This window comes from Lissotriton helveticus, chromosome 12 (genome assembly GCF_964261635.1).
Source record: "Lissotriton helveticus chromosome 12, aLisHel1.1, whole genome shotgun sequence".
NCBI classification, from domain to species: Eukaryota; Metazoa; Chordata; class Amphibia; order Caudata; family Salamandridae; genus Lissotriton; species Lissotriton helveticus.
Window position 1 is genome coordinate 799,382,264 of NC_136073.1, and position 20,753 is coordinate 799,403,016.

At 43.1% G+C, this 20,753-nt stretch overlaps 1 protein-coding gene across 6 annotated transcripts in view; it reads left to right on the forward strand.

Moving 5' to 3' along the window:
* Window positions 1-20,753, forward strand: part of LOC144798592 (uncharacterized) — a 352,559-nt gene that overhangs the window by 18,497 nt on the left and 313,309 nt on the right. For 2 of the 6 annotated variants that reach the window (XR_013603572.1, XR_013603573.1), the window contains exon 3: window positions 2,681-2,984. The exons of the other annotated variants lie outside the window; for them this stretch is intronic. The gene's annotated coding sequence lies outside the window, so the exon portion shown is untranslated. Of the gene's footprint in view, window positions 1-2,680; window positions 2,985-20,753 lie in introns of those variants that run through there. 6 annotated transcript variants of the gene reach the window in all.

Below are 20,753 nucleotides of genomic sequence, written 5' to 3' on the forward strand. Positions count from 1 at the left end.
AAATCAGGACAAGGATAACAGAACACAAGTCAGCCATCCGTACTAAGAAATTGACAGCTCCCCTGGTAGCCCACTGGATAGAAAGGGGCCACACAGTGGAAGACATACGATGGTGTGTGGTGGAACAAGTTAGGATAAATAAAAGAGGAGGAGATTTAACTAAAAAACGAAGACAAAGAGAACAATACTACATGTCCAAGTTCAACTCCCATAAAATAGGTCTGAACAACAAAGAAGACTGGGAGAGAATACTGTAGAAAAAATTTTTGGACTGTAAATAAGTATTAGAGAAAACCTAAAAAACAGGAATAGGTAAGGTAGGAATAGGGTAATATGTATGTAGAAACTCTAAAGCAGTAGGGTAAGCGCACACACCTTGAAACAGGGGATCCTTGATCCACTTTAGAAAAGGCTGGACGATAGACTGTGTACTTATGTATACAGATAATGCCTTACACAATAATGATTAGGAGATCCTAATACATAGCTATAATGATAGATAGACGGGACTATTTAAATTGAAATACCGAAAAGGGTCTTCAGTTTCCATTCTAAAAATGCGGAGACTATTAGGTATTAGTATACACAATGTGGGCTATTTTGCCATATGCATAAACAGGAAGAGGGAGCCCTCACAAACATCAGGACTCATAATATTCTAATTATAATAATGGTCCCAAATAAATGACCACCAAGGGGTTTAGTAAATCACGAGTACTCCCAATCCAAAATGGCACTCACAGTAAAAGCGGAGTTTAATAAGGGTGTCAACTGATCAAGTTATAAATGTGCGAAAGATGTGTGCTCGCTAAAATAGAAATAATAGCAGGCGATGTGATTCTAGTGATAATAAGGGACCCAAATATATAACCACTAAGGGGTTTAGTAAATCACGAGTACTCCCAACCCAAAATGGCGCCCACAGTATGAGCGGAACACAATTAGGTTGTAAACTCATCGGGTTACAAACATGCCATGGATATGTGCTTGCTAAATTATAAATAACAGCAGGCGAGGACCAAACATAAAATACCATGACTCTGAACATTCGAGTAAAAACAAGGGACCTAAACAGATAACCACTCTGGAGTTTAGTAAACCACGAATACTCCCAATCCAAAATGGCGCTCGCAGTACGAGCGGAGGTGAATCAGGTTGTAAACCCCTCGATCTATAGAGGTGTGCCCGCTAAAATAGAAAAAAGAGCTAGCGATGACCCAGCGGAAAATAAACGCGGAACGAACATAACACTTAAAAAAGAAAAATAAAATATGAAATTAACAGCGGAAAAACATAGCAGAATCCGGCAAATAAGTAGAAGGAGGTATACATTGAGGAAACCGATAAAATGCCCAGAGAGATAGAACAGAAATAATCTTTGTAAAAAAAGCAAATAGAGAACTAGGGTTTTAACCCACTACAAGATGGCGGCCATAATCGGGTCACCGTGTACCAGCACCTACTAACAGCAAACAGGTGTTAGTGATTAGTCAAAATGAACCAATCTGTGACAAGTATAAATATCAGACACAAGGTAGTTTCAGTATATGGAAAAGACTCAAGAGACAAGGAGGACGCCACGCAGCTCAGCTCCCTTCACCAAGTAAGTAAAAACAGGGCTCTGTTAGCGCTGCTAGTAGAAGAATGTTTTCTTTAAAGGAAACAGACTGTTCTAACTCAGCCTTAAAATGTATCCCTTCCTATTAAATACAGGCCAAGTCAAAAGGCTTCTACCAAAAGATCAACATCCCCATGAGTGAGGTAAACTACTGATAACTCCAAAATATCTAATAAGGTAAGGAAAATAATAGGAAGGGGATAATTCAGATGAAATGAAGGAGCAATCAAGATACACTAACAAAGATTATCCCATCCCTAGACGGGGCGTGAAGTATTGAACCCATAAGAACGGGAGCTCCCAGAGGCATCCTCCTTACAACTAAAGTAAGAATTGGAAATAAAAACCGGTGAGGAGCATATATTTAACTTTTAGACTGAACAGGAGTTAGTCATAAAAAAGAAAAAAGTGAAGATATATAAATATTTTCTCTTTACTTTATAGTACTGAAGTGGTTAATTTCCAAAGTCTCCAAGGAATAACTAAGAACAGTGATTGAGAAGAAATCCCATATAGCTAAAGGGAACGAAAGTATGAGCAGATGTTAAACAGACTCATATGATCAAAAGGGTCCAGGGAATACCACCTGGGTAAGTTGGATAACGAAACTGGTTGGGAGGAAAAGGGAAAGAAATCTCATTCCAGACCTTAGGGTTACATTTAAATGACCGACAGTGGGATAAAATTGAAAAATTACCACAGAGCAAAAGGGAAATGAATCCTATGTCAGACCTCAGGGCTATATGAAAATGACCAACAGAAAGATCTCAGAAGTGGGTGGGATAAGGGACTGTCCAGCAGAGGAAATATGAAACTGAGTTAGTCATCTACTACTGGTGTAAAATAATATCACCATACCACCACCAAGCCTAGAAGTTAATCAATTTACAGATAAATGCAGAAAGTATAACAACAGCGTTGTGACAAATCTTAAGGTGGGATGTGCATAAGAGACTTTAGAGGTTACCAAATGTTAGGTTTATCAAATGCTGTATTGAGTATATGTAACTGAAACTAGTAGATGGGACCTAATGAAACATATTATGATATATGTCTTTGTAGATGTGACCAATCAGGGAACAAGTCCTGAAGAAGGTGCAAGAACATCAGGGGCACCGAAACGCCGCGTCGACATTTTTGTTCCTAACATTTGTGTTTTATTATCTTTTTACAAATATGTTTTTTGGAAACAATACTGTATAAAGGAGAACTTTTTTTAAAAATAATTGATATTGTCTTTTAAGAAATGTGTTATTAATATTGTTTATATACATTGAATATATACCGTGTAACGATTTTTTAATGAAACAGTTTTGTGATACTATGACTTTTTAAACAATAAATTCTTTTGAATAAATGCACTACAAATTTTAAACATTTCTATGCTTTCCATGCTTTATATGTGGTCCCGTACAACACTGAAAGGTTGTTAATTCATGGTTGTAAATTTGGTAACCTTAATAAGACTGCACGATTCCTGTTCATACATAGGTTGCCACCTCCAGTAGGAGTGGCATACCTACAAGGCATAAGAATCAGGAAAAGGCACCCTGTTTTTTCTTAGAGTTATTGACCCAGTCCTTTTCCTGACAGAAAGGGTAGCTCCCTACACATAACTTTTTTGGCCTGTTGGTCACTAACACAAAAGCCTAATAACACAGAAAGGAAACTTTTTTGAAAATTACAACACATAACATTACACCTGCACTGCCACGCTTCACCCTCCCCCTGCCTAATGTCTCCCCTCCCACAACAATACCATATAAGAATTCAGATACTCCTAAAGCACTCTCCTCCCCTCTCGTCCCCATGGAACTCGTCACTGTAAACCCACCACCCGTCGATCCATCACAAGTCTCACCCCAGGACACCACACAAACTACATCACCGCCCCTTTTTACCACAGTCCAGACCATCAATATGACAACCCTAACACCTGACCCCAAACTAGATGAGATAATACTATCCCTACGACAAATAAAGGAAGACATCCAAACTCTTCACAATCTGATCAGGCAACCACCCAAACCCAAAGCGAAACCTCCTCTGCAGCCTTGCTCTAATCCCTCACCTCAGCAGCTCCCCAAATGGAAAACAGTACCTTACCCCAATGCTTCATCCAGGCCAACAAGGGAAAGGAGAACACTATCATCAAAGGACATTACTTCCCTACTTCACTCATACGAATCTCCATTCCTACCTGGTGGGCCAGTTCACTTAGAGACTACACAGAAACTGTCCTTAATCCAACCCATCCTCCCCAATGCCTCAAGATGGACAAGACACACTCCCAGAGGTATTGTTGAAAGCAACCTCACAAGAGTACCCATCTCCCATGACCAGAACACCACCTCGACCAAGGCCCAGTTAAAATGCATTTTATTAAATTGTAGATCGGCTGTACGTCATTCCTCTGACATAGCTAACCTTAACCAATGAACCCGACCTTATAATTTTAACGTAAACCTGGCTAACTGAGTCATCCACACCCATTCTAGACATATTAGTTCCCCCAAACTACTACATCACAAGACTAGACAGACCCATTAAGATAGGCGGTGGTATTGCCTGCATTCACAGGAACAACATCGCTGTGGTCCGCTCTAAGACCCCAATGTTCTCTTCCTGTGAATACCTTTGCCTGCTCATTACTAGTAATAGCAAGCCAATATGCACACTACACTCTTTCTACCATCCTCCTGGCAATAACCTCTCCTTCATCGAACATTTGATGGATATTTTAGCGACGAACGTAGGGCAACAGAATACACAGATCTTCCTGGGGGACTTTAACCTCCACTGGAACAATCTTGACGACCCAGAGGTAAATAGCCTCAAAGTTTTCCTATCCGACCTCAATCTGACCCAAATTTGCGACAGCCCCACGCATGAAAAAGGATCAATCCTTGATCTAATAATTTCCAAATCAAACTCTACCCAACTGGAATCGATCCTCCCGTGCGATTGGTCCGACCATCACATTATCACTTTTCATATCAAGGAAGTAGTCAAACTGCTCTCGGTCCAACCCACGAAAACACAAATCTGGAAGAGGAACCTAGAAAACATCAATCCTTTCAATTTTTCATCGGCTAGTCACACCCTCGCGCCCCTACCTGATGGATCAACCGATGTTCAGGCTTTGACAAATCACTACTTCCACTCGATGAACAAGGTTCTTGACACCATAGCCCCCCTACAACTAAAAAGAGTCAACACAAAGAACTCAAACCCCTGGTATGATGGTAGACTAAATGAAGATAGGAGATCATTAGGAGCTATTGAAAGACAATGGAGAGCCGTCCCGTCCACTGCTCACCTGAAATTACTGAGGAGCACCAGAAATGCCTACTACAAAAGGATTAGACGATCTAAAGCGGAATACATACGTACTCAACTAGACCATGCTAAGAATCGCCCCAAAAAACTCTTCGAAATAATCAAAGCTCAGTCTAAGGGAGTCCACTACTCCCCCAAGCCAACCAGGTTACACTCCCCAAATGTGAGGATCTTGCCTCCTTTTTCGCAAGAAAGACTGAAAAGCTAAAGGCTGACCTACTTAACGATCTAGTATCACTTCCCGTTACTCCCACAATCTCCTCTCGGACCACAGCGGAGCCCCCGTACAACTGCATCACAACTCCCGACCTCAAAAACAATGCCTCCTGGTCCACCATCAACCTCTACAATGAAGAAACTATCCTCAACATGCTCAGTTCTCTGAATCCCTCTAACCATTTCACTGACCCCCCTACCAGCATCAAACCTAAAGACCTTCATGCCACTGCTAGTGCCCCTATGGACGAGGATCATAAATTCCACTCTCATGCAAGGATCCATCCCTGACATCCTCAAAGCTGGTCAGGTATCCCCCCTCCTTAAGAAAGTTTCAGCAGACCCAACTGACTTAAATAACTATCGCCCAATATCTAACATCTCAACCCTTGCCAAACTACTTGAAAAGTGTGTCCACACACAGCTGAGTATCCACATAGACCGCTTCAACCTGCTAGACCAATTCCAATCAGGCTTTCGATCAGGACACAGCACTGAATCAGCCATGACCCACATAATTGATGATGCACTACAAATAATGGATCAAAACAAAGCCTGCCTTCTTATCCTCCTTGACCTATCCTCAGCTTTCGATACAGTCAAACACGTCAACCTACTGGACCTCCTGAAGCATAGAATGGGGCTATCTGGAACAGTATTAAACTGGTTCACCTCTTTCCTCCAAAACAGAACACAAAGATTCAAGATCAACCAATCATTATCTAATTCCACCCCTGTCACTCTAGGAGTACCTCAGGGATCTTCTCTCTCCCCAACACTCTTCAATCTGTTTATGGAACCTCTCACAGAGCTTCTCAATTCTGCAAATATCCAATATCACATGTTGGCAGACGATACACAACTCTACATTAAGGTCAAATCTCTTGAAGACATCAAGTCCCTTAACTCAACGCTCAAAGATACACAGATCTGGCTAGCTAAGAACCATTTAAAACTAAATACACTAAAAACAGAATTTCTCTTGATTGCACCTCCCAACCAATCAACGATCATCCGCGAGTGGATGGAACACCTAACGGCACTAGACGGTCAACCTCTCATCATTGATTCTGCTAAATCTCAGGGAATAACCCTAGACGAAAAACTAAACATGCTGAAACACATCAGCGCTGCAACAAAGGGTGCAACTTTTCAGATTAACACACTAAGAAAACTGAAACCCTTAATTCCCACAAATTACTTCAAACAGGCAGTTCAATTTCTAGTAATTCCCAGAATTGACTATGGGAGTGTCGCACTCTGTGGTCTACCCAAATCAACAACCGCTCCTCTCAGAGCCTCTATCAATACAGCCGCTAGGCTCATCACAGGCACCAAACGCAACTGCCATATCTCCCCTGACCTTCAGGCCCTCAACTGGCTACCTTTTGAGGCCAAAATCCAGTTAAAATTCGCCTGTATGACACATAAGGCACTTCATCACAAAACCCCGAAATACCTAGCGGAGAAACTAGTTCTCTCAGGAGGCAACAGGTCTACCAGGAGCTCTAACAATCTTCTTCTGAAACCTCAACGCTTCTCCAAGAAAAAAACATACAATCGTACCTTCTCAGGAATGGCACCCAGGATTTGGAACGCTCTACCCCTAGAAACGAGACTTAACTCATCTACGGCCTATTTAAAAAAAGAAGTGAAATCAATTCTCATGGCCAAATTCACTTGAACTTGTCCTAGACATTACTACAGCTATGTACTAATCTTTAATTGTTCCCAGGTCTTACTGTATTCATATATGTATCTATATGTTTTACTGTATCTATATTTATATTTGTTATATGCCATTACCTATACTTGATCTGTAAAGCGCTCTGATACCCGCAAGGGTCTTGTTCGCGCTATACAAAACTGCCAAAATAAATAAATAAACTTCCTCCCTTTACCTCCGCACCCAAAGTCATCATATGCAGCACTCCACAAGGATCATCCTTCAGCCCCACCCTCTTCAACATCTACACAACCCCCTCACAGACGTCATCAGATCCCACAGACTCAACATAATCTCTTACGCAGACGACATTCAACTGATCTTCTCGCTCACCGAAGACCCCTTCCAATGCCAAAACCAAATTCTGCAACGCCATGACCAAAGTAGCCAAATGGATGAGATACAACTGCCTCCAACTCGACTCAGACAAAACTGAAGTACTGATCTTCAGGAAGAACACCTCTGCATGAAACCACAGCTGATGGCCTGCAGATCTCGGACCTCCATGCACACAACCTCTGCAATATCCTCGACAGCCAACTGGCCATGAAAGAACAAGTCAATGGAGTCTCCTCCTCCTGCTTCCACACACTTCGCATGCTCTGTAGAATTTTCAGATGAATCCAAACAAACACCAGAAAGACCGCCACTCAATCCCTTGCCATCAGCTGACTTGACTATGGAAATTCCCTCTACGCCGGCATCTCCACCCAGCTCCTCGAAGACTCCCAACTGTACAGAATACTGCAGCCAGACTCGTCCTGGACCTCCCCAAACAAACCCACATCTCCATCCCCCACCTGAGAGACCTCCAAAGACTCCCCATCCAGAAGAGATGCCAGTTCAAGATCCTCACACACGCCTATAAAGCCCTCCATGACCTCGGACCTACTTACATCAACCATCGATTGAACTTCCACCAACCCTCCAGACACCTGTGCTCCTCTACACTCGCTATCGCACATACACCTCACATCTGTCGCAGCGGCTGCGGTGGACTTTCCTTCTCCTACAACACTGCGAAGACCTGGAACGACCTACCTCTCCAACTCCGCACAGCCTCCTTGCTTGTAGACTTCAGAAAGAGAATGAAGTCCCAGGCTCTTTGACGGACACAGCTCCCAGATACCCCTAGGGGTGACAGTATTGCGCTTTATAAAAGCTGTTTGATTGGTTGAGCCCTTTCCAGTGGTTTTAACATAACTCGAATAGAAATGCCATTTGTAGAATATGGGGATTTCTATGCTCTTCGAGTCGTGTGTGCTGTGGTGCTTCGCTCCAGTGGACACCAGAGGTCGGGGGAGCACATCTGTGCATTCCCCAGTGATAGCCATAAACTATAGACATACCACTAGAACGACAGACCTCTGCCATTTGAGGGCCGGATAGAATAGATTGGAGAGAGAGGTTTTGAAACTTGGCCTCTAGGGTCCAGATCATGGCCCCATTAAAGATTAAGATCTACATTCCACAGTCCCATGGCAGAGAGGCGTACATTTTAGGGGAGACATCTGTGGTTGAAAGAGAACCCCCTTAAACCACCCATAACTTCAAAGACACACAACAGTATAACAATGGGTGAGATATGCTTGTGGGGACATGGGACCTGGTGCACTTTGCCAAAGGACTCTGTTGTGCACATGAAGGATTACTGTAATTGAAGGGGACTGCATGCCCTATCTGAATAGTGGCTTGCCTGGGCTGAAGAACTGCTGAAGTGTGCTCTACAAGGGACCGTTGGGGGGGGGGGGGGCGGGGGCATTACAAAAATGGGGTTACCCAATAATGGTCACGGACCTTGGTACAATGTGATACAAAAAACAATGGTCCTAGACTTCTATTTAAAAAAGTATTTAGAAACAATTTCATGATCATCAACAAAGATTTTTAAGCTCACAGTAATCAATACATTGTTTTAAACTAAAGAAATGCAACAGCCAAGGTATTCTTCACCAATAATTTATTCTCATATCATATGGTGAATAGTAAATAGGATGACTGTATCAATTAAGGAGAAGTAGGGAAGGTAGGTTGCTCCAGGGGGAACGTGCAGGAGAAGAAGTGCTCTGGTGTGGAGAGGATGAATAAGAAATTCAAGGCAGTGGGATAGAGGATAGTTAGAAACATTCAAATGTTGGACTGGTTACAAATCACAGTCTTTTCTGGCCTGGCCACGTAAAAGTAATCAAATTTCTTTTTGTACAATTTAAATTTACACAGAAATGTATCCTTATGTGGCATGTTGGGGCTAGGCTCGTGGTCCAGGCTACTTATGGGGGCATCGATGTTTCGACCCGACTTAGGGCTACGAGGGTGATTCAGGACCTCGGCCATGCGGGTCTTCTTCAGGAGTGTCTGGGGCAACCTGAGTAGGTATGAGGCCCTGTCACACACCTATGGTGTGAGGGGGAAAGGGTCAGGTTGTTGCACTAATTTATTTCACACAGGCAAAGGCCAATAATGGTCCTAGCTTACCTGCAGATGCTTGCGGGGTGTAGATTCCTCACTTAATTTATTTATTTATTTTACTCATTTGTAAGGCGCACAAATCATCCCCAAGGGGATCTCTCGGCGCCCAGAGAAGAAGGCAGATGGAGGAGAGGTGACTGGTCCATCTTTAGAATAGCCAGGTCTTGAGGAGCTTTTTAAATTGTGCAAAGTTAGGGCAGGCACGGGAAGCTCATTCCAATGTTTGCGGCCAGATAAGAAAATGCCCGGCCTCCCATTTTAACTTTCCTAATTCTCCTACCACAGAGCAGGCTGCAATTGCTGGATCTAAGTTGTCGCGCAGGTTGGTAGCGTGCGATTTTGTTCGTCAGATAGACCGGGCCCAGCCCGTGTAGAGATTTATAGACCATGCAAAGTAATTTGAAGATGGCGCGCTTCCTAACAGGAAGCCATTGTAAAAAGCACAGGAGAGGGAGAGAAGGGGTTTGTGCTGGTTTATTGAGGGCCAGACGGGCTGCGGTATTCTGCACCACCTGCAGCTTAGATAGCAGGTCTTCCCTGATTCCTACCAACAAGGAATTGCCGTAGTCGAGGCGGCTCATAAGGAGCGACTGGATAAGGGTCCTTCTAGCTTTCAGTGGAATCCATGGGAATTTTTTGTCATAATGGGCGCGATCATTGATATGTGAAGGTCGTATGTTCAATCCCATGCAATGAATGCAAAAACTGAAAAGAATAGTGGGGGAGAGTTAGGATTGAACCCTACTTAAGTAGAACGCTCGTATGCCAGCATACGGGAATTGCCAAGACTACAGGGGTTAATTACCTTGAATCGGCAGATCCGGCTTCCGTATTCCGCACAAGTCGGCTGGAAACTGAACACGGCTGCCGCAAAGACGTTCCTTATGAAGTCCTGCTGCCGTGAAACTCACGCTGGTAGCGCATGTCTGGGAAATGAATGAAAGACTTACATCGTGTGGTGAAGGCAAGGGTGTGTCATCAAAAGAGGAATTGTGCTGTATATAACCATCGACGAAAGCAAGGAGTGACATTGTAAACACATTTAGCAGTAAATCATAAAGTGGTAAAACCCGGTGGTTAGCTCATAGTACATGTAGAGTACTGCAGATATTATTAATAAATTAGAATGGACATAGTGAAAATATACACAGTGATACAAGTTGCATTAATACTGTACATAGTGAAATTAACAACGTTATTAAAACCGCTAGTACAGTGGCTACAGTGGCAGTCATCAGTCACGCCCATATGTGGGCAGTTGTGTAGGACACATGTTATGGTTGACTGGAGTTAAAAGAAGGCACATAAGAACTGTCAGTTGTACCTACATTTGGAGACATGGTTTTAGAATAAGGGCACACACATGTGACTCGTGCATGCTTATAAACAGTATTCATACATAGTATAGTGACACGTTGGCCATATGTCCAAGGTGAATGACTGTCAATATGCGTGTTAAAAAACATCATAGCATTACAGATTAACATGCTGGCTTACAAACAGTATTCATACATGGTATAGTGACATGTTGACCATTTGGTTGGACATCCAAGGTGATTGACTGTCAACATGTATGCTAAACAACATCGTATCATTACAGATCAATAGCACTAGATGGTTGTGTGCATCCATGTACTTAGTGTTTAAGGGGCAAGTACCAACTAGAGTGCGCCTTGTGTCGCAAGCGCATAAGAGTAAAGCATGTCCAGTCCTCTACTGAATGGTAATGGCGGGGTTAGCCATTGCTCAGTACAAACACCTGTTTACTGATTTCCTCAAACTTGTTCAGGCCTCGTGCAATAGTGTCTAGTAAATGTATCCACCTGCATTCTCGTTTATTCAATATGTTTGTGAAATTGCTACCTCTTGGATTAGCGGGGGGCTACTGTTCTCCCGGAGATCTCAAGGGCATCAACGTTCTCCTGTGAAGAGCCTACACCATATACCTGTGACATCTGGAGAGCGGTGCCCTCTCAAGTGCCCACATCAGCTACTGAATCCCAACCGGTAGCGCAGTGTGAGAGTGGAACTAAGACTTGTGCCTTCAGGCCAGATTGTTTATTGTGGAGCCCTAGGAATCTTGCCCGCATCTAAGGTGTGTGGTTCCTGTACCGCAGGGACCCAACACTCATAAGCGCATTGTTGGTGGTGAGCAGATTCCCCGGTTGTGGGACTTTGCTTGGCCTGTTTTGTCGGTCGTGCTGCATCTCTCTCGTGCGTCACACCGATGGCATGCTCATTGCGTGTGCTGTCCAATTCACCAGGTGTGACTCTTGGAGGGTGGTTGTACTCATAGTAGTGCCTCATTCTACCTCATGTGGCTCTGCTGAACTTGCGCTTGTGTGTGTGTGACCGGACTGGTCTCGTGTAACCTGTATTGTCATGCACCGGACGTTGTGCCTCATTTCCAGGGAGGTACGGAATTTTCAACTCTTCACTGGGTGTGACCGGAATTTCCTGGGGCAACCCATATCAACGTACACTGGTCACTGTGCCTCATTTCCAGGGAGGGTCGGAATTTGCAACTCTTTGTGTTTTAGACCTGAAGTGTCTCGTGCGACCCATACCAACGCGCACCAGACGCTATGCCCGGATTGCCTGGGCACGACCCTGATCAACGTGTACCGATTGGGGTGCCGCCTCCTATCAAGAGGCTCCCCTGTGTTACTCCCCATTCATCGGTTGTTCCCCCTTTGACCCTCGTCTCGTGTGACCAACTGTCCTCTCCATATCTGGCTCCTCCCGAAGAAAATCTTGGTGTCAGCTAGTAGCGAGGAGATTGGCTGAGTTGGAGGAACGCTTCCGGACAGTCGGAAGCTGGTCGGGAGACTGTGTGACTTCATTGTGTTATGAGACCTGTGGGTGAACTTCCCGAGTGGCTGCAAAACTCTCCTTGTTTACGTCTACCTCCTAATTAAAACTTGCTACATATCTCCATCTGCCTCCAGAGGACCCAGACTAAATGTGACTTCTGCCGTTTACGGCCTAGTATCCGGGAGAAGGGGCTGGCTATCTTCCATCCGGGGGTATAGGAGAGGGTGACCTACAGGGCGGAGGGAGGCTGGGACCATGGAGTCTGCAGGGTGTTATCCATTGACTTGCTGGGTACCAGTGGCAACGCTTTAGGGTGCTGAGTGCATATGTGTGCAAGAACGTTCCATTGGCGCTGGGCTGATACCTGTTGCACCGTGTAGGGGTGTGAAGTGAGTGTGTGGGAGTGATAGTCTGCGGACCGCCTGTGATTCATAAAATTGTGGCCGGTGGTGCCGCTTTATACATTGATTTCACGCCAAAAGCACAATACATTTGACATTGGCTTTACCCATGTGGTTCCGGCCTGCGGTGCTGATAAAAAGTGTTCTAATTTCATGTATGTACATATCTTTGATATCGCTGTGGCCTGGGGTGTATCCTATGTGGGATTGTATTATCAGGATTGCTAGGGTGGACTGGGGTGGACAGATTTTTGTACCTCCTAAGGGTGCTCTCTCTCTGGGGGAGGGGAGGGGTAGATTAGGAATTGTCCACAGTGTACATACTGTTGATATCATAACAATACGAGTGGGTCTAGTACTGCTAGTAATATTTCCAAATGTGTTTTATGCCCAAAAGTACATGATGTTCATGTTGTAATGATTGAATATGTCTGCTGAATACAAACGCCATTTACAAACGTCCTGTGTGAAGTCTCTTTTGTGATGCTCAGTTCATTTATGGCGACTGACTTCTATACTTTTGCTTTAGCCTTTGTGATAAGCCTGACTACTCAGTGCCAAACTACCCAAGGGTGACCACAGATTATACAGCGAGTGTAATCACCCGCCCTTGATGGGAACGGTAGGTTCTCTTTGTCTAGGGACATCCCTTCGGCCAGCCAGAAAGTGCTGGTTCCAACATAGTGTTTCGGAAATGTTAGAAAGAGGGGATGACAGTCTACTCATATTTGCTTGTTTAACTCTCAGAGGTCGACACATATTCTCATGTGTTTCCCTCTATCCTCCAATTCAGGCATAATCACTGCATAGCTATCCACATGTCCATCTTCTCCAACTCATAGAATCACTTTCACTGCTCCTGATATACAGCCTGGACCGCATGTCTGCAATATCCCTTCTTCCTACACTTCCTACAGGTAGAGTTTTTGGCAAACATCCTCAGCTCGTTGATGCATGTCCTAGTTGGCCATGTCTGTAGCATTTCACTTGTTCTCTATATTATTTGGCAGCTTGAAAATTCCTCTTCTCAGATTTAATTCTCACACAATCACTTTCATTTTCACCAAGTGTTCGTCTCCAAGCCACTTCATTCACTACAATACTATCATCCTTACAGCCCTTATGCATTCCTCGTACCCATCCTGTTGTGCTTTCCATACCTTGAAAAATCTCTGTTGCTTTATTGAGAATAGTTTTTTTCCCCAAAAGCTTTTCGTAAACTCTTGGACTATTGGTAAATCTCCATTAATCAGGAATTGCTAAGGTACTCTTTTGGGAAAGATACAAAATCTCTTAATGGATAAAGATTTCATAGCCATTAATTAATCAGAGATACTGATGTAATATTTTTCAGCATATATATTCATATCTTACCAAACTCTCGGGGACTACAGAGGTCACCCTGTGCCTGACACATAGGTTATTTAAACGTGCCACATAGCTCCCCTCTTTTTCCATTTTACCGTGTAACTTTACAAAAGATTTATGGCATTCGAGAACAACAATGACAGAATTCCAAAGTGCCCCGCTAACATTTTTAACTGACATTTCAAACACATCTCTTAATTCTTCCCCACAATTCCCAATAGATAGGGCCACTGGAATTATGCGATTGTGCGGCTGCCGCGTTTTTCGCATTTGCCACATGATTCATCATCTGTTGCATAATCTGCAGATTTTACCAAAAACAAATTTTGTTTCTAGCTCAGTCGGTTTAAAGGTTACTAAAAACGCAGGAACACGAGTTGCTGTGCTGTAGAAGGCCCTTTGGGAAAGGCTGACTGATCATGTTTCTATTGGTTGTTGCTATATTTAGGTGTTAAACTGGTACCAACGAGGTGAGGTGCATCCTAAGCCTGGAGTGTTTACAAGTGTAAAAATGACAAAAGAATGCAATAATACTAAGTGTGCTGCGAATATTTTGCCTTTTCTTGTCGCTTAATTTAGTCACCCTTGCCTCATAATTTGGGCCTCTCCTGCCGCATAATTCTAGTGGCCCTGACAATAAGTAGTATATCTGTGCTTTCATAAATGTTTCTTCCCTTAACTCTCAAATTGTGCAAGAGTACCCCCCGGCCCCCCCCGCCCCCCCCCGGGGTGGAGAGTATGTCTGATCCCAAATGGCAATACGATATGAAGCAACCCGTTCTTTTTCTACTAAATCCATTGTGGAATTGGGTCTTCTTTCTCTGAAGGAAATGAGGATAGTTAAGAAATACCCACCACTGCCATCATGAATTTAAATAAAAGTTGATGATAGTTATTAACAGGCAACAGCAAGTTATTTTCTCCTAATTCAGGGATTATAGACTCCCTCAGGAATCAGGCCAAAATATATTAAAAGTGTGTAGTAGTAGCAATTCATTGCGGATAGTACATGATGATTCTTAGACGTGATGTATAATACATTTATTGTACATAAACTTCTCACTTACTTCCAAAACCAGGTTAGCGCATGATTAAATTGCTAATCTCACATTTATAATTTTTTCTTCAGAGCCAACTCAGTGCTTGATACTGTTTCTGTCCTATTAATTTCAGTGCATTGTTTTTCTTCAGTTGATCAGGATACCTAATTATGTGTATCGGTAACACATGGCCCCAGTCTAAAGTGGCCGTAGCGAAGCATCGCTAGATTTCTGACTCCTGAGCATGATATCAGAGGAGTGCTTTGAAAGATATGACCGTCCCGGAGCCTAGGTGCTACCTAAATAGTCAATGGCAATCTCATGCTGCCAATGAAGAAGTGTAGTACACACGCTTGTAGGCCGCTACATGGTCACCCTGCTGCACAGTTTGGACTGGTAGCACCCATGATGTCTAATTTGGAGAGAGTCTATCATCTATTAGGCTTGAGTACAGGAGGCCAAAAACAATAATGCCTCAATGAGGTTGATTGCAACTCCAAACGCAGCTCTAGATAAACTGCAACAGACTCTTGCTCAGCGTACATGACAATCATTTAATGTTCAGCTTCTAGCTGGCATTAGTAATTTGTGGTCATTTCCAATTTTCCCCAGGTTCCATTGTTTCATGTAGGTCTCAAGGTCTCTTTAAGATTGTTATGTTAAATGGAATCCGTACCACAGAAAACCTCCTTTGTGGTTTCTGCAGCATCTGGGGTATTGGTGACTTCTCTGTCTTCTCAAAAGTGTTCTGGCTCAATAGAAGACGTAGAGTACACATCAGGTAAGTCTTTAAGCAGTTTAATAAGTTTTGGATGTAGATCAGCAAAGCACCAACTAGTCACAGGAAAGGCAACTCCCAACTGACTCAAATGAAATTCTTGGCACTGCACTACACATGACACTCAGGGATTCTAGTGATATGGTTGGTAAGTGCATCAAATTCTTAAGGAAGCATGAGGATTTGGGACAGCCATAACAGATGTTCTTAGCTAATACAATAAGAGCTAGAATGGCCATGCAGGCCTGAACTCCCTTTAACACCCATAGAAAATACAGTTACTCTATTAGGAAGTCTGACACGTCCGCTTCTCAGAAGGGAATCTATTTTTTTAAAGGACACTCCACAGATCATGACCTCTTGATAGGTCTGCCGTAATTTGAATTGGACTGAACCTCACTTGGGTGTATGCAAAATCTTTGCTTGAGTGCTTCCAGGCTTTATCAGATGCGCCCACTTTTGGGATCAGGTAAGAGGGAACTTTCAAAAACATTTGAAGGAATTTAGTACCACCTGTGGTAGGAAAAGCAGTTACAAGTCTACTTGAAGTCTGAAACCGTTTTTTTCCAAAAATAAGCAAAACTAGTGATAGTACAGAAACCGAGCTTTGCATCCCTAAGCTGATGAACCTATCATGCTAGCCTCTTCCCAAATTGCCGCAGCATTTGTATATTTTCTTCACAGTGGGCATCAAAGGAAGGTACACACTGCCCCCAAAACTTTAGTTTATGTTGTTAGGTGCATTCTTTTCTCATTATAAGAGTGCAAAAAGACCTTGAGAAAAGTTGTAGCAGCAAGGGTTTCAGTTCATGAGCTTGTTTCATTAGGAATCCTTGCTTCGGTGTGCCAGACGTGAAAATGAGGTGTGTGCACGTCAGAAGTGAGACAACCCAAGTATCCTGGTGTAGCATGGCATGCAAAATGGCTTCAGGTGAAACAACATGGCCTCGGCTATATTCTATATACTTAAACAAAAATTACATATACTCATTATGTTCTCCCTTTTGCATCTTTCGATGCAAAACTAAAGCAGATCCCGTTCCATGAGTCTGTGCATTTCATCTTTGAAGTTATCACTTTCATCAAATTTTCCCATGAGAATTCCATGGCTACTTCCTTTATTATTACCGCCTTCGGGAATGGTCAGTGGAAAGTAATGGGCAGAACCTTTATTGCTGCTGAGACAATCAATTATGCATGAACAAATTCACATAAAGATATACGCGACTAATAAAAAATTAGAGTAACAAATAGCTATGAAATCTTCATTACCTCTTCACAAAAAATACCTCTTAGCCAGTACCCAATACTACTACCATCCATGGAATCCAATTGTGTTTTTCTATTAAGCCCCTTAAGACCTTTCTCCTGGGTTGTCTATTTTCTTAGAAAACAGAGGTATTGGGGATATATGTACAACATTCAGAGCCAACTATGGTACAGATACCACCCTTGCCAACCAGGACAAAAGCTAGAGATGCTTTTATTGTGCAAAAGGACAGGTATTTGGCAGTCTAACTTATCAGAAATAAGACTCATTGCTGTTGCAGTTCCTATGTCTTCCTTCTTGAGGACTTTGACTCGAACCTGCCCGTCATAGCTGGTCTATCCTCTTCTGTAAAGGGGTAAAAGGATGTAGAAGAATCTGCTGATGATGGATTCGATCAGGAGAGCAGCGAATGGCAGGAACCACATAGGCAACGAGGAAAATTGTAGACCATTGTTCTGGCAACCAGACATAGGCTTGTTCACCACAAACCTAGCACACTCTATACTTCTCATCAGGCCCGCTGCAGTAATACAGTGCTCTATAGGGAATTCAAAAGGAATACAGAGGGTCATAGCAAGAGCACTGGGGATGGTGTTCTCTATGCCTTCTTTCTCCTTTTATGGATTTCAGTGGCCCTATTCTGTGTTTCTTCGCCCAGTTCCAGTTTTACAAAGTCTCCATCTTTTGTAGGTCAGTGAATGGGTACGCTGAGCTTAGCCCGAAGCATGCTCTGAGTCAAAAGTTATTGTGTACTTATTTAATGTGATAAAGCAGTGTCCCATGCAAAAAGCTGAGCTCTCTACAACTCCTTCATTCCATGAGTCCAGTGATGTGCAACTGCTCATATCTTTTTTTGTATTGCTTATTTATTGTTCATTTTGTCAGTTCCAACACCATACATGCAACAATGCAGCCTTATTACAGTACAGCATGTCAACTATTTGTACATTTAGATATCCTTTTATGTAGCAGGGAGTATATTCCCAGATAGCTTCACATTGCAAAACCAGTGTAACTAGGCCTCTCTAATCAACCTAGTAGGCTTCATGACTTGCATACATCTGGATTTGACATTCAGTAGACTGTGACCAGTGCTCATATATTTTTTGGGTATAGAGGCAGCAGGAAGCTCCTCCACATCTATATCCAGATGATCTCTGCAATACACTATATCTCGTAGCAATTGCTCCAACTGAGGTACAGATTTTTTCCCCAAGGTTCATGGCTACACGTCGGTTGGCCAGTAGTGTGGTATTCGTCATCAGTTTATATTGCATGCTTGCAAGGATTTAACCAATCCCAGCAGGCAGATCTGTGGTGTACAATTCACTCTTTCCATTACCATGTCTGCCAGTGCCCTCAATACCTGTTCCCACAATTGATATATTAACGCACATGATCACGCTAGATGCATATAGCCTGCCTCTATTTCTCCACATCTAATACTTTGAGAGCCAGCTCGGAGAGAGTATTTCTACAGTTGTAAGGAATATAATGTATTTGCTGTAAAAATGTAAAGTGTATAAATATTAAATTACAGCTGGCTGTGAGCCTAGGCATGAGTGCACAGGATGTCTCCCAATCCTCCCGCTAGAGTGGTGTATCAAGGACTGCATTCCACCGTTCCATCGGTGCAGTCAAACTATTCGACCCTTCTTTCTGCAAAGCATTATATAATCGTGTTATGAGCCGTCTATTTAAACTATTTGTTAACATTGTCTGCAATGCCCCCTGTGTCGCAGGTTCTTCTGGGAAGCTATGGTATAGAGTTCTGAAAGCCACCTGTAATCTCAAACATACAAATGTCATCAGGGGGGTGGGGCGATGTGTCGACTCGAATGCCCATAGTGTTCAAAACTGCCCTTCCCAGTACAGATGCCCCAGGGTTGTCAGCCCCACCTCAGCTAACATGGTTAACGTGAATGGTTCCTGTGTAACGGAGATTGCTGGGTGGCATTGTAAGGGCAGCGCTATTGCATACATTGGGGCCTTATTCGCTCTCACACTCAATTTATGCCATGCCTTTGAAGTACTACGTATGGTGTTTATTTCCAATTGTGGGACCTTCACGAGGTCATATGTGAGGATGGCCCTGAGAAAGATTGGTTGGACGTCATTGGTCTCTATCTCTAAGTGTGGTGAACAGCGCACCAGATAGTGCACATAGATAGTAGAGGAAACCAGTGCTTCAGACACCCCCCCCCCCCCCCCCGCCGCTCATAGGGCTTTGTTAATGTATCCCAGTTGCAGCATGGTTGTTTCCCTACCCAGGCCAATTTAATAATACAGGTTTTAAGGGTCTTGAAAAACGCATTTGTAAAGAGAATGGGGTTGTTCACAAACTTATATAGAAAGCGAGGCAGTATAACATTTTCATTTTTGCTATTCTATCTGCTAGTGACAACGGCAGTCTCACCCATCTAGCCACTCGCCCCTCCAATTTTGTAATATCCAGCCCGTAATTCTGCTTAATGTCCACTTCTGGGTCTCCATGTACCCATATCCCAAGGTATTTAACAGGTTATTCATACCACTCAAATGGGAACTCCGGAGCATGAGGCTCAGTGGCTGGTGTGCAAGGGAAAACAGTGGATTTGTCCCAATTAATACATAAGCCTGAATACCATTCATATTTAATATATTCATGGATGAGAGGCACAAGTTGTTCCTCTGGGTCTTGTACATATAACACCATATCATCTGCATATAGTAATATGACAAGTGAGCGCTGCCTAAACCGTAATGCAGCCGCTGTGTATCTCTGTCTGATCATACACGCCAGTGGCTCTAATGCGAGGTTGAATAATATTGGTGACAGAGGGCATCCCTGCCTTGTCCCCTGCCTATCTGGACTGTATCCGAAACAGTACAGTTGATTCTTATCCGTATCACTGGATCTGTATATTGTAAGCAGATCCACCGCAGAAATACTAGTGGCATACCTATGTGTTGACAGAACAACAGTCCCTTGCACACGCTAACAGTAAATCAATTATATCAATAACAGTGTGACAAAAGCTTGAGTCTTTGCTGGAACATGCTCTTCAGTGTATTCACAACAGCCTTAGCCAACACCTGTTTTGACGCGCTTACGGTTGTGCGCAGCGACTTCTTCAGGGCTAAGAAACAAACAATAGTGCAGAATTGGGAATGAAAGGTATGCAACGATAGCATCCAATGTCAGTTTTCCATTGTGACAGACTAACTTTGAAGGATTGGCTCATGTTGCCTACTCGAGCCTGTGGAAACCCATGCTGTCTTAAATGTGTCACCTCGTTGTTTAGTGACACACTAGTGTAATTTAAGAAAAATTATAATAACACTCTTAGATAAAATAAACTGGTCCGGAGTTAAGGCATGCTTGTTCCTTGTGAGTCCAGTTGTGACATATGAACCTAAACAGTCAACGTGACTTTGCTAAACTGAATTTAACATAACAACACCCCCTAAATGTTGCCTGGTACCTGAAGGTATGTAATAAAAAACAAAATACCTATACTCAATACGCGAAGATCCTAGGGGAAAAGAGACGAGTAAAAAAGAAAGAAAAATAATGCTAAGTATACAAGCCGTGTAAGAGCAAGTTTATCGTGCCAAATCTGACCAGGAAACCAATCTTAAATCCAGTTGTAATTCCGTCCCGAATGGGATTCAATAGAGTCCAATGTTCGACATACAGTTAAGACTGCACATATCTTGTGTCCAGAAATAATC